The sequence below is a fragment of the Spermophilus citellus genome (assembly GCF_964194105.1).
Source record: "Spermophilus citellus genome assembly, chromosome: 17".
NCBI classification, from domain to species: domain Eukaryota; kingdom Metazoa; phylum Chordata; class Mammalia; order Rodentia; family Sciuridae; genus Spermophilus; species Spermophilus citellus.
In genome coordinates, this window is record NC_138199.1 from 67,206,907 (window position 1) to 67,220,434 (window position 13,528).

Sequence of the window (13,528 nt, forward strand, 5' to 3'; positions counted from 1 at the left end):
CAGACTTTGGAGTTAGAGAGCCTTCTCTTTGTATCAGCCTCAGACATTTAGGAACTATCTACCTTGTATTTTCAAGTCTGAGTCTGTTTTCTTATTTGCAAACCAGAATTTCTTGACCATCTCATCAAGCCACCAAAGAAAAGAAGAACAGGGCAATTGGTTTCTGCGGCACACGCAGCAACTTGATTAGTGATGTTCCTTATCTCTGCTTTTCCGAGAAAAAGGACTTTATTGATGAGGAACCTAAAGTAAATCATAAACCATTTCTTTCAAATGAAGACCATTTCATTAGATATTTACTGGGTGTCCACTGAGCATCAGATGCTGGAGCCTCAGAGATTCAGATAGTTGACTGAGACAGACATCATCATGGAGTAGCTCAGGTTGTCTCCCTGGTGCACAAAGTGCATTGAGAACTCAGAGGGTGGGACTGAATCCTGCTTGAGGGAGTAGGGATACTTCCCTCAGTGTGGATCATGGAGATTGAGCCAAATTTGGCATGATAATGAGAAGAGAATAAAGAGAAGAGAGGAGAGGAGCCAGCCAGGGTATGTCATGTGCAGGGAACTGTTAGACATGAACATTATTGTCATGGGAAGGTTGGGAGGGTCAGATAGAAATATGAGAAACAGGAGATGGTACAATAACTTTTTTATGACTCCATGCTCATCCACACCCCATGATTGTCTACACATAAGAACACCTGCACAGAGCACAAGAGAACTTTGCTCCACTTGGAGGAGCCTTGGTGAGACCGCTTTGCCTGGAGAATATGTAGTTGAAGCTCTATCCAATAGTCACACGCTTACACCACCATAAAAACGGATACACCTATAGCAAAATAATGACAAAAGATTATTATACGGTGCAGAACAGTGAGTAGGCAGCACCCAGTTATGGGTCTTCAGGCAGATGGAAGGATGCAGAGGATAAAGAGAGGACTCATCAGAGAGAAATAATTGGAGGACATAGGAAGCTAAATATTGGGTTTGGGACATACATGTTTGTAGGCAATGGGACCTGGCATAAATATCAGAGTGTTCGATGGTGGGTGCAGTAGTGCCCAGTGAATCAGATTTCATTACCTCAAGTTGCATGTCTAGTCTGTAAAGTAATGTTCCAGCATGGTAATCAGCTTTCTTGGTGCTACCATGACAGCTGTGGAGACTTATCACAAGTAAACAGGCTAAGAGTGGACGCCCCAGAATTCTAAAGTCCAAGAAGTGGGATGGCAGTGTTTTTGAAAACCTACGTACTATCCTTCATAATGGCTTATACTAATTTACTTTCCCACCAACATTCTGAGAGTTCCCTTTTCTTCTCATCTGGCCACCATTTGTTATTTTTTATCTTTTGGATGACAGCCATTCTAACTGGCATGCAATGATATCTCATGTAGTTCTGATTTGCTCTCCCCTGATAGCCAATGTTGTTGAGCAATTTTTCATAAATTTGTTGACCATTTGAATTTAGCTCATAATAACTTATTATATATTTCATGCATAACTAAGAGGAACATAAAGTGTTTCATAGAGAGCTATGAAACACAAAATCATAATAAGGAGATGGAAATGTTAATCATCCTGATTTAATTAGTATACTTTGTATTCATGTATTAAATTATCCAATGCACCACATAAATAAAATGATAAAAAGATCCCCAATTCCTGTCCCAATGAGTACAAAGATACAGCAAAACTGGCTTTATCACTTAATCTTATAGTTTTTTTTTTTTGAGCTTTATGGCTGAACCTAGTAATTTGGTTCTTCCTGACAAACTCATACATGCAGAGACATTGATTTCAGTTCATGATACCCTTTTTCTCTCCCATCCTCCCCATCCTGCCTTCTTCTTCCTCTATCCTACTAGAATTCCTTTCACTTATCTTTTAATTAGTACTTGATTGGTTCCTTATGTATTCTTATCCTTCCATTCCCCTTTCCTTTATTTTATTTCAGGTTTGACATATGAGAGGACATTTACCTTTGAGTCTCTGAGTTTGGCTAATTTCATAATATTCTGCATTTCCATCCATTTGCCATTAAATACCATTATTTCATTCTTTTTAATGGCTGAGTAGAATGCCATTGCATATATATATATACTACAAATTCCTAATCCTTTCATCCGTTGATGGGCATCTGCTAACCCTACCTTCTTGAGAAGAGAGGGAAGGACTTGCCACTGGCTATGTGGGAGTGCAGGATCTGTAGGGGAATTTCCCCTTTCCCCTCCTCTCACTAACACCAAGAACGTTAGAGGGCTCCCTAGAGAATCTTCAGTAGGGATGGTGGGGTGGGTGGAGGTGCCTGCCAGAAGGCAGCAGCTGCATTTCATGACCTAGCTAAATTTCCGCCTACACAGTGCATTTGCTGATCTGTTCCTGGGGTGAAGAGAATTAGGAAGGCCTGGCAGGGCCAGAAGAGGCATGGGAAGGGGGCATCTCCACGTCCGTCATTCTGTGAGGAAGATGTACCATGTTCCTGTAGGTTGTGTGGCAGGCCATCAAGGAAGGTAACTGGGCTTGCCCTGTCTTGACTCTGCAAAGGAAATGTCCCCAGGATGAGGGACTTCAAAGGGTTGTGGGATGGACCACTAGTAGCAGAAACTGGCCTGGAAGTCGTATCTCCTATGGGGACTGGGCCATGGAGAGGGCTGTACGGAAATTCATGTAGGTTTCAAAGTGAGTCAGCCTTTGAAAACCTGCCTCTCAGACAGTAATGAGGGTAACTCAGTCTTATTAAAGAGAAATGTCCACAGTCAACTGAGCGAATTCTATAGCAGCAGAGACTCACCCATCCATCTCAGTCCAGCCCTTCCCATGGAGTTAGACTTTTAGTTGTAGGTGGAGAAAGCATTGTATAGTCTACCTCACTTTGAGCAGCAAAATCCTACTTCAATTCTGTGTTTGGGTTGAGGATTTGGAAACTTGTAAGAGGAAAGGACAAATTACCAGAGAGTTTGTATTCAAATGTGGAAAAAATTGACAAGGGGTGAGAGACTAGAAATGGGACTGTTGTGTCAGACCTAGGGCACCTCCATATGGTACAGACAGGGTCACTGTGGGCTGAGACAGAAAGGACCTATGATAGTTTCCTTGGGACCTTTTCAGTTTTAAAACCAAGTCCTTTGTTCTGGGAACCGCCTCAGTTTTGGACAACTCTGGAGATCTGCTCACCTACTCTGCCAGCTGTCCTAGAATGATCCCTGTCAGAGATGGCTTATCAGTCCAAATCTGATTGATCAACAGCTCAACATGAGCCAGAGACATCAACTTCTGCAATGTTCACAGGTGGGCCACTGGATGTCCCACTGAAAGGTGGGTAATTAAGAGAGCAGAGAACACAAGCTGTGGCTATTTCTCACTGAAGTCTAAATAAGAATAAATAGCTGTGGGAAGTTTGCAGCCGGTACCAAACATGGCATCCACATAAAATTCCAGGAGTAGAAGTGTCCAAAATACTAAATTCCAAGTTCAACTGAGACATCCTGGTAACTAGATATAAAGACAGTGGACTCCTTTTCAGTTGCTGTGATGTTTCTTGAACAGGTTCTCATATCATAAAGCATTTCATTTTTTATTCTTGGTGAGTATTTCTGAGACTCAAATGAAACACTGAACAACACCAAATGTTCTACAGAGAAATAAGGAAGCCAATGGTTTCTGGCTTCTTTTCTTTCTTTTTTTTCCTTTCATTTCAAAACAAACATGTTAATATATTTTAATATCCTCCAAGCTTGTTGAGTAACATTAGGGAGTGGGAGGAAAGAAAATGATCATGGAAAAAAAAAAAAAAACAGGGATCAGCACCTGCCATACAATCAATCAGAGGCACAGGAAGTGAAGAAGGAAAAAACAGGCCTAACTGTACAGTGGGCTTTATAAACCAAAGACATTGTTTATATGTCTCTCATTCAGAGTTAGAAGGAGAAGGGGTGAAAAAGAGAACAGGGGAAAGAATAAGAGAAAAAAGAGAATCTGAAACACCTAGTGGCTGATCTGGCTGAAATTTGAATATGTGACAGTTGGGACAATCAGAATACAGACAGGAATAGGACTCAAGCAAGAAATGCTCTTCTCATATTCCATGCCATTAAAAGAATCATAGTGACTGATTTGTGTTGTTTCCATGAACATGGTATACAGAAGGCAATTGTTTTAAAATGGAATCCTTTAAAACATTTTTATTAGCATATTGTAGTTATGCATGATATTGGGGTTTATTTTGACATATAATTTCCCTTTTGTGTTCATTGATCACTGGAAAATTTTATTCCTTTAATCCTGAAGGAAGACCAAAATTTTAGCCATACTCCTTACCATCTTCTTTCCTCTAATAAATCAGAGTTGATAAAGAGAAACAGCAGAATAAATGTTACTTTTTCTGAACACCAATTCTTAGGCTCAAAGTACATTTTGTAACATAACCTTGGATAGTTTATACTCTTTTTGGTGACAGTTTGTCCTATTTCATCTGTCTGTTTTTCTCAGATTTATTAGATCTGGCCACACACACACAACCATGGTAAACCAAAGTTTCAAAGAGCCTATACCATGGACCTAATCCCAATGGTAGTTAGACCATGCTTTCTGGTAAAACCACACTTTGGAATCTTTACCATTATTCCCCAAAACCATGATCATCAGGTGTTAATCTGAGGACCTCAGTAAGTGACCGTGTTGCAGCAGGGCGTCTTCACAAAAGCCGGCTTTCCTACAGCTTTTTCTGAATGTCTATTGCCAAAGCCAGTTTTCAAGGTGGACCATGGTCGACTTCATTGTGGTAATTGTGATTTCTCTCAGGGCTTCTGACAATCATATCTAAAGTGAAAAGAATATTAATACAGTATAATTAAACTTGAGAACAAGTGATTGGATTAAATGCTTATATTTTTATCTGAAACTTAAAAAAGGAAGAAAATTAGTAAATTTCACACTTTCACAGTAAAACATTTTTAAAATATTGAGTGCTTTTAAAAAATAACATTAATTTTTCTCATTGAGCCTAAAGTTGATATACATGAATTGCTGATTTATTCTTTAAAGGGCAACATATATTCATGCCCCAGAATTGCTTTCTCCTGAGTATTTCTTGAGTGCAATGAGTTGTTAAAAATTTTTGACTACAAAAAGAGTACAGAGATTCCTTTTGTTTAAAAAAAAAAAAAACAACAAAAAACCTAACTACTAATGCAACAGTTCCCTGTTCTTGCTTCTATGTCTCAGAATGACCACAAAATTGGAACCAAGCCCCCCCCCCTTGGAAGTTATCTGATTTGTACATGGGGTCCTAAAGTTGAAAGTCTGCAGTGCCTTGCTCAGAAATGAAGACCCCACTGATGTGCTTGGAAAAGTCTTGGAAGCAGATGCTCTTTGGTCTTTTTTTTTTTTTAATTTCAAGTCAAAAATGTGGAAAAAAGCAAAAATGTGAATGACCACTTGTTTTGGGGTGGAATAGGGTCAGGGTCAAGAAGCCAGCTTGCCGGAACTGGACTGTTTGAATGAGAAGCTTCACAACTTTGCAAACAAGATCATCATCAAACCCTGCCTGAATTCACAGTGAATTATTTGAAGTCTTCAAAATAGAAACTAACCCCTAGGAAACCAGTGCATGTGACAATGATGTGGCCGACCAGCCCCAGGTGAGAGATCACTGCTTCTATCAGTGCCGTGGGACATTCCCTCAGCACAGGGGAGCACTGTCCATGAATCAGCCCTGTGTTCTTACCCAGGGCTTGCATAGTCCACACTTCCACAGATGAAGAACCTTATTCTGTATCATTATTTTATTATTTGTCTTCTTTTTGGGGGGATATGCAAAGTGGCACTGAGTGTGGACGGGAGGGGGAGCGCTTGCCACTTTGAAATAACAAACACCATACTTTTCCCTTTATATAACAGGGCTTTGTCTGTTTTTAAAAGCCAGCTCTTTTTTACAGCTGCATGTAGCACCAGATGTTCTCTCTGTGAGGTTTGGGCATAGAAAGTCCTTCGTTTCCAGACCGCCTTGCCCCCCTCCCCCTTCCCTTCCGTATTATTTACACAAAACAATCCGTTAATTATTCTTACCACTCTGAAACTTGGAAGTCTTCGTCAGCCCCTCAGGGTGGAAAAAGATAAACACAAGCAAGCTAGAAAGAAGATGGGAGAAAGAAGTTAAAAAACTGGCAACCCCCAAAATTGAACAGGCGACCAGAAAAGACCCTGGAAAACAGAGCAGAAGAAATATTGGCACTTTGTGAGGAAAAGCGGCTGAAAAGCAGCAAAACAGAACAAAACAATAAACCCTCCCCAGATCCCTAACTATTCATGTCTTTTGTTTTCCATTAAGTAAAACATGAAGTTTAATGAGCTTCGTTTTTCCCAACAAACAACTCATTTTCAGCTTACAGATGCAGGCAGAAAGCGGAAAGCAGACAGAGGGTCCCAGGTCTCAGCTCTGAGCCTTGGCAGTTTGGTCAAATCAAATATTTTGTAAGCCCGTAAACACAAGTGGTCTTAATATATTTAAAAAAAATTTATTTGCTCCCTTTAGATATATATACATATTATACATACATGGAGTATAACTTATTCTAGTTATCTAAAAATATTAAAAAATTTAGAAGAGTATACAACTGAAACCATATATGGTCCTTGAAGCTTAAATATTTATTAACTGACATTTCACAGAAAAGGTCTGTGACCAATGGAAGCCTTGGGAACAACTGGATTGCTATTCTATTCTATTTATTTATTTTTCTTTAGTAAACTTTCACCCTGGATGTCCCTTTCAGGTTTAGCTAATTTCTAGAGATAATGAAAAATCAGGAAATAGAATCTTTTTAGAAATATAATTAAGTTGTGGACCCTAACTCCCACGACAAGTATTCTTACTTTTTAATTTTCCCTTATTCTTGGTAAACAGTGGCTACTCCCATTCTATCTTTCACCAAGAACTTGGAAAGAAGGAAAACCAGGCCACTACCCAGGAATCAACTTTATAATCAATGTGTAGTGAGTGGGTCAGAGCAAGAATACGCAAAGGTAGAGTACATGACAGGGGGGTTCCCAGACCTGCTTCATTGGATTGTAACTAAAGGGACATGTTGATGCCCGAAAGACTCTTTAAAAAAAAAGATCTTATCAGTACATGATAGTTACACATAATAGCTGGCTCATTTTTGACGAAGCCATACACACATGGAATATAATTTGTTCCATTTCAGTCCCTAGTACTTTCTTTTACAAAAGCCTCCTCTCTTCCCATCCCCTCTTTTCCTCTTCCACTTGACTTCCTTCTGTTTATTTATTGCTTTTTACGTTGGTGCTTCATAAGTATACAGAAAGGTGGAATTTACTGTGGTATGTTCATACGTGTACACAGCCTGATTCTCTGTGACCAGTCATCTCCTAAGAAGAGGGGAAGACAGGGACAGACACATCAGGGCAGGCTCCGTGCGGAGACTGAGGCAGAGGTTGGAGTATCACAGCTGCAAGTCCAAAGACACAAGGGCTGCTGGGACCCCAGAAGCTGGGAAGGGCCAAGAAGGGTTCTTTCCTGGAGCCTTGGAAGGAGCATGGCTCTGCTGACGCCTGGCCTTTCAGACATCTGGCCTCCAGAACTGCGAGAGAATGAGTTCCTGTTGCTGTAAACTCCTCGGTTTGAGGTATTTTGTCAGGGCAGCCCTAGGAAACAAATATATTGGGCAGGTTATTCAAACCTTTGCAAAGAAGGAGCAATTCGGCTGGAATGCTTCTCTTGAAAAGGTTGTTGCAAGATTTTTAATGAGTGGAGCCACGTAAAGATCATGACCTTTTAAACATTAAATGACTTCTTACTACTTTAATGTGAGAATTAACGTGTCAGTTCACCTTCCTGGGCTGATTGGAACCAGAAAAAATGGATTTTAACAGAGGATTAGGGAAGGGGAATGTATGCAATTGTGCGCACGCCCCCCGCCCCCTAATATTTCCCTGTGCATCTGATGAGGAAGGCCACATACTCACCAGTTTATACCCACCGACTTATTTGATCTTCATTAACAACCTTCCAAAGAAAAAGTTCTGTGTTGAGATGTAAAGAAGGTACTTGGAGCCTGGATGCAAACCCAGTCTCTCTGCAGAGCCCTGGGAAGTAAGTGCTGTGCTACAAGACGGGGGGTTCATGCTGCTCTGGGAGTCCACAGAAGCCACAGAATATTCTGGAAGCACTGAGCACTTGGGCAAGTGCTGGGAGATGAGAAACGGTGCTTAGTACCTGTGAAGAGAACTTGAAGGGAATCTGGAAAGGAGCCCCAATGTGTAAAACCTGCTTGACTAGAGGAAATCACGGGAGCTGCTTTACAAGTGGTCCAGGAGCTTGGCTCTGCATTTGCAACCACTTGATGTGTGGATTAGGAGAAGGATGTACGTCAGGGTAAGCTTTTTTCCTGAAAAGTTGTCAGTCATCATTACAAAATTGCCCTTTTCTCTTCTTTCTTATAAGGAATTTTTTATTCTTCTAGTAAAGAATTCTTAATGGAACTGGAGATTCATCCATCAAACCTCCTTGATAGAATGTCTCTCTCCTTTATGGCAATTTCAATCCAACAGTAAAATTAAGAATTTGTATATGTGGAATGTCTGCAGGGCATTAAACAGAACATGAAGACTGACAAAAATGCTATTCTCAGGTTATTTCCAAACTTGTCCTTGGGGAGAAAAAGTATAACCCAACCAAACAGAAACTATACATCAAAATCGAAGAAAAACTGAAGGTTTTTGTGTGTGTATTAACAGATAGCTTTTTAGGTTATAATTATGATTCTCATATACACACAAGCAAGCATTCATGAGGGAACTGGTAAGACATTGTAACGAGTTAAAAGGAGAATTCTAGGTGACTTACATATATAGGCAGATGAGAAATGCTGAAACGAAGTTACAGAAGGAGGTTAAAGGGAGGTGTCCATAGGACGCTCATTCTTTCCTTTCCTTGGATATGACAGAAATTCAGGTTCATTTCTATAGAAAGGAATCATTTGTGTTAGTATCACATTTCTCTATTTACAGAGTTGCAATAAAGCTCTGAGATTATTAAAAACAGAGATAATTCAGGGGGCTGTGCTGAACAGAACACTCAGCCATCTGTTCTGTTTCCTCCCCACTTCAGATGATTTCATAATTTCCCCTAATACTTTATTGCACATACTTTTCCTACATTGGGCAGCTTTTCCAAACTTCCACTTTAGTTGTCAGAATAGGATGCATGGAATTTGTTGGATGTTGTCTTTAGGGTCTATCTACATTATTTTATAATTTCATTTGCACAAAAATCTTAAAAATCTGTCTTATTTGACAAAAAATCTGTCTTATTTGCTTAAAAATCTGTCTTATTTGCTTAAAAATCTGTCTTATTTTTTCATAATATTTCTATGACAAGTTATCATACCTTATAAAAGGATATAGTATGATAACTTATAAGGAACATGTTCTTTTGCTAATTGGTGGAAAACTAATCTATAAAACCCAAGAACTCAAAATCCTATATTTGCATTCTACAATATCATATATACATCTCTCTGATTATTGATACAGTATTTATCAATATACTGATTATTGATACAGTATTTCAACCTTAATTTCTCCCGTCAACAAGGGAAAATATCACCTTAAATATTTTCTTTAAATAAATGAATAGACAGTAGAAGCCGAGGGAGAGTACAGCAAGAGAATCAGCATCCTGCCGCCATTAAAAAGGCATGTGGTGCTGTGGCTCAGGGGTAGAGCACTTGCCTAGCATGTGTGAGGCACTGGGTTCAATCCTCAGCACTGCATGAAAATGAATAAATAAAATAAAGACATTGTGTCATTTTACAACTAAAATATATTAAAAAACAAACAAAAAAGCACTTGAAATACGCAATTTGCAGAGAGAAAAGGTTCATTTTGGCTCACAGTTTGGAGGTGCCAGTCCAAGGTGGTTGGCTGTTCCTCTGGGGCTGTGGACAGGCAGCACAGCATGGTGGGAGCCCGTGGTGGAGCCGAATCACTCACACTGCAGGCCAGGAGCACAGAGAGAAGGGAAAGGTCGGGGTCCTGCAGCTCCAGGCAGGGCATGCCCCCAGTGACCTGTGGGCTTCACCTAATAACAACGTCACCCTGGGGATCAAACCTGTAACATGTGGGTCTTTGGAGGACATTCAGATATCCAGACTCTATAATCAGTTATTATGATAAGAAAAGTATTATGACCAGGCCTGGTGAATTATGTGACCTGTGTGATTGGGTAAGAGAGACCAGGAAGTCGCTTTCCAGCTGCGAAAACCCCTGGGGCTTTCTAATGCCAGTACTCTGTGAGACTTCCCCTACATCTTCCAACTCATTGTCCTGCTCCCCTTAATAGTACAATTTATAACAATCTATTTCCCCTGTCCGTTAAATCCTCATCTCCCACTTCTCTCTCATTCTGCAGATCCCCCCTTTAGCAGTCTTCCTTCTCCAAAGAGTACTCAGTACACACTCCTGTCAACTGGTAATTCTGAGTTGACCAGAATGTAGTAAAAAGACGTGGCTGAGTCGGGTTCAGTTTCAAACTCGAGGCGCAGTAGCTTAGGCTTAAAGGAACACATTCCTCTCCCAGTATAAGCAATCTTTCCTTGTATTGAGGCTCCATGGCCACAGCTGGAAGCCCTCTTTTTCCCTCTGCCTGCTCCGCCACCTTTGGTAATGGTGGTGCCACCGACATCACTCCTGGTGGGAAAAGAGACAGAGTAAGAGGGACAGCAACAACTGGGTTTTGAGAATGTTTCACTGGTTGGCACCCAGTCACGTGCCCAATCCTACCTGCAGGGGACTCTTTAGCTTTCTAGCTTCCATAGGAGAAAAAAGCCAGTGAGACATACATTGCCCTAGGCCATGGCTTGAATTAATTTTCTAATACAAAATTGTTTAGCAACTAAGTGTTCCAGCTGGTAGATAAAAGTTCGTAGAAATTGTCATTGAGCACCTTTTCCCATGGAGACTTTAAAAAATAAGCAATTAATTATCAAGAATATTCCCGCAGTCTGGCTGGGCACAAAATCACGAGCCACTCAAGCAGGAACAAACTTTATTTTTTGAAACTGCCACCAATGCCCCGTATGCGCCTGGGAAGATTGCCAATCAACGCACGCGGCGTTCTCCCGGAACCCCAGAGGAAGTTCCTCCTCTGGAATTCCCTCCTACTGCACTTCCCCAACCAGTGGGAACTCTCCAGGAGTCCCGCAGCAGGCCGAGGTGGACAGCAGGAGTCCAATATCCATATGAATGCAAATCTTAACATAATCATATCATCTCAATGGCTAGCTGGCGTCACCTTTCAACCAAAAATGCCATGCATCATATTACTTGGCTGTGGCTCTTAGCATCTGCCCGCTTCTGTTTAATTAAGCAACAAGCAATGTGGCTAGGGACCGTGCCTGTTAGGTTTGTCCAATTCAACATATGGTTCTTACCCGTCATTGGATGAACTGACCTTTAGGCGTCAGCCTCCTGTCTTAGGTTGATACCACTGCAATTGGATCATACCCGTCACTGATTACCGGTCCAGCATATAGCCATACTTGTGGATAGGCCTATGCAACAGTGGGGGGGGGGTGAGGTTCTTTGCCTCACCTCTGTTGGTCCCCAAATTTGGCCTTGGTGCCAGTGGGGGGTGAGGTTCTTTGCCTCACCTCTGTTGGCCCCCAAAATTAGACCATCACTAGTAGAAGGGAGGAGGATACAGAAATGCCACGACACCAAGCCAATTGACGGCTCCTAGGAAAAATTGCATCACTGGTGACACATCAGCAAAGATACGCCAGCATTACCATAATTCGCTGCATCAACAGATAGATCACAATGCATACAAGTGATACATAGTCCAGGCAAGTTCTGTAAGCAGTTCAAAGCAGAGGAATCTATCAATATGTCCATTTCCTCCCAAAATAAATCAACTCATTGATTGAGCATTACTTGTTGAGTTATTATTTATTGACGCATCAGTTTATACAGTTTGTTGTGATAACTATCGAAGAAACTGTAGTTTGGTTTCATCTTTGTCTTCATCGGCACTGGGATGAAGATAGGAATTCTGACAATGATGTTAAAAAAAATTATGTAACATCCCAACAGGTACTAAGAAAACAATTTTTTGAACAATTTACATTATCTTGAACAGAATTATTAAATATAATGAAAAGGAAAGGTGAAAGTAAACAAACAGATCTGTTAACCTGCTTATTTGTACACATATTAAAACAATCCTCAATAGCTATTTACCCAATTTAAATTAAACCATTAAAATCATGTGAATAATAAAAAAATTCGGATCCATTTATTCATGAGCGCTCCTCATATATGATATATGGACATACGCACATACAGACATACAACACAAAACAGAAGTGTGCACACGTAACATACAACATATAAGACAATAGTAAAGGCCTTGTAGCTTTACCTAGGTGAAATCTCCATTGAAATGTTTAAAAACTCCATAGTCAAAAAATAAAACTGATCAGAAAAACATTAACCTAGGTCTGTATGAGCTCAAAAATAAAATAGAACTTTATGATGTGGGAAAAAGCAATAATAAAATAGATATTGAAAAAAGCACCCTCGTTAATCACTGTTGCAGATGTAAGAATAGCCAAGCTGGAGCCCTGGATATCAGCTGTTATGGATTTGAGTCAAATCATCTTCTTTTTGGTCTGTAGAAATTGTTTTGGTTAATCTCTCTGGAATCCAAATCGGCTGCTGTTCTCCCTGTGGAAACACACAAACAGAGCCCCGACTCCAGACAATCACTGGGTCAGAACCTGTCCATTGTCCTGTTAGAATATCCTTCCAAAGTACCTTAGGCTTATGTACATTTTTTGGATACAAATGTCTTTCCGAAGCACTAAGCCCTGATGAATCCAAATTTAAAAAATTTAGAGTAAAAAGGGTTATTTTAAGTTTATCTTTGGGGGATAAATACCCCTTTCCAATTCCCTCCTTTTGTTTTAATAAGTACATTTTAATAGTTTGATGAGCTCTTTCAACTATGCCTTGTCCCTGTGGATTGTATGGAATTCCTATTATGTGAGTAATGCCAAATGATGAGCAAAATTGTTTAAAAGAGGTAGAAGCATAACCAGGACCATTATCTGTTTTTAACTGTTTTGGAATGCCCACAGTGGCAAAATTTTGTAAGCAATGAGCTATAACATCTTTAGTTTTTTCTCCGGCATGAAGGGAGCCCATCAAAAATCCGGAAGAAGTATCAACTGTAACATGCAAATATTTTAATTTTCCAAATTCTGGCAAGTGTGTGACGTCCATCTGCCAAATATGGTTAGGTATCAGTCCTCTAGGATTGACTCCAAGATTAACTTGTGGTAAAAATGTCACACAATTTTGACATTGTTTTATTATATGTCTGGCTTGTTCTTTAGTTATTTTAAAACGCTTTTGTAAAGTATTAGCATTGACATGGAACCTTTTATGAAAATTTGTAGCTTCTTCTAGTGTAGAGAAAATATGTATGTCATGTGTAGTTT

At 40.1% G+C, this 13,528-nt stretch overlaps 1 long non-coding RNA gene across 1 annotated transcript; it reads right to left on the bottom strand.

Moving 5' to 3' along the window:
• Nucleotides 1-4,353: 4,353 nt before the first annotated feature.
• On the bottom strand, nucleotides 4,354-9,108 carry LOC308636449. Its single transcript, XR_014019418.1, has 4 exons — nucleotides 8,872-9,108; nucleotides 7,992-8,213; nucleotides 6,072-7,670; nucleotides 4,354-4,823 (listed from the first exon to the last, which is right to left on the bottom strand). It is a non-coding gene; the product is annotated as an uncharacterized lncRNA (long non-coding RNA).
• Between the last annotated feature and the right edge of the window lie 4,420 nt (nucleotides 9,109-13,528).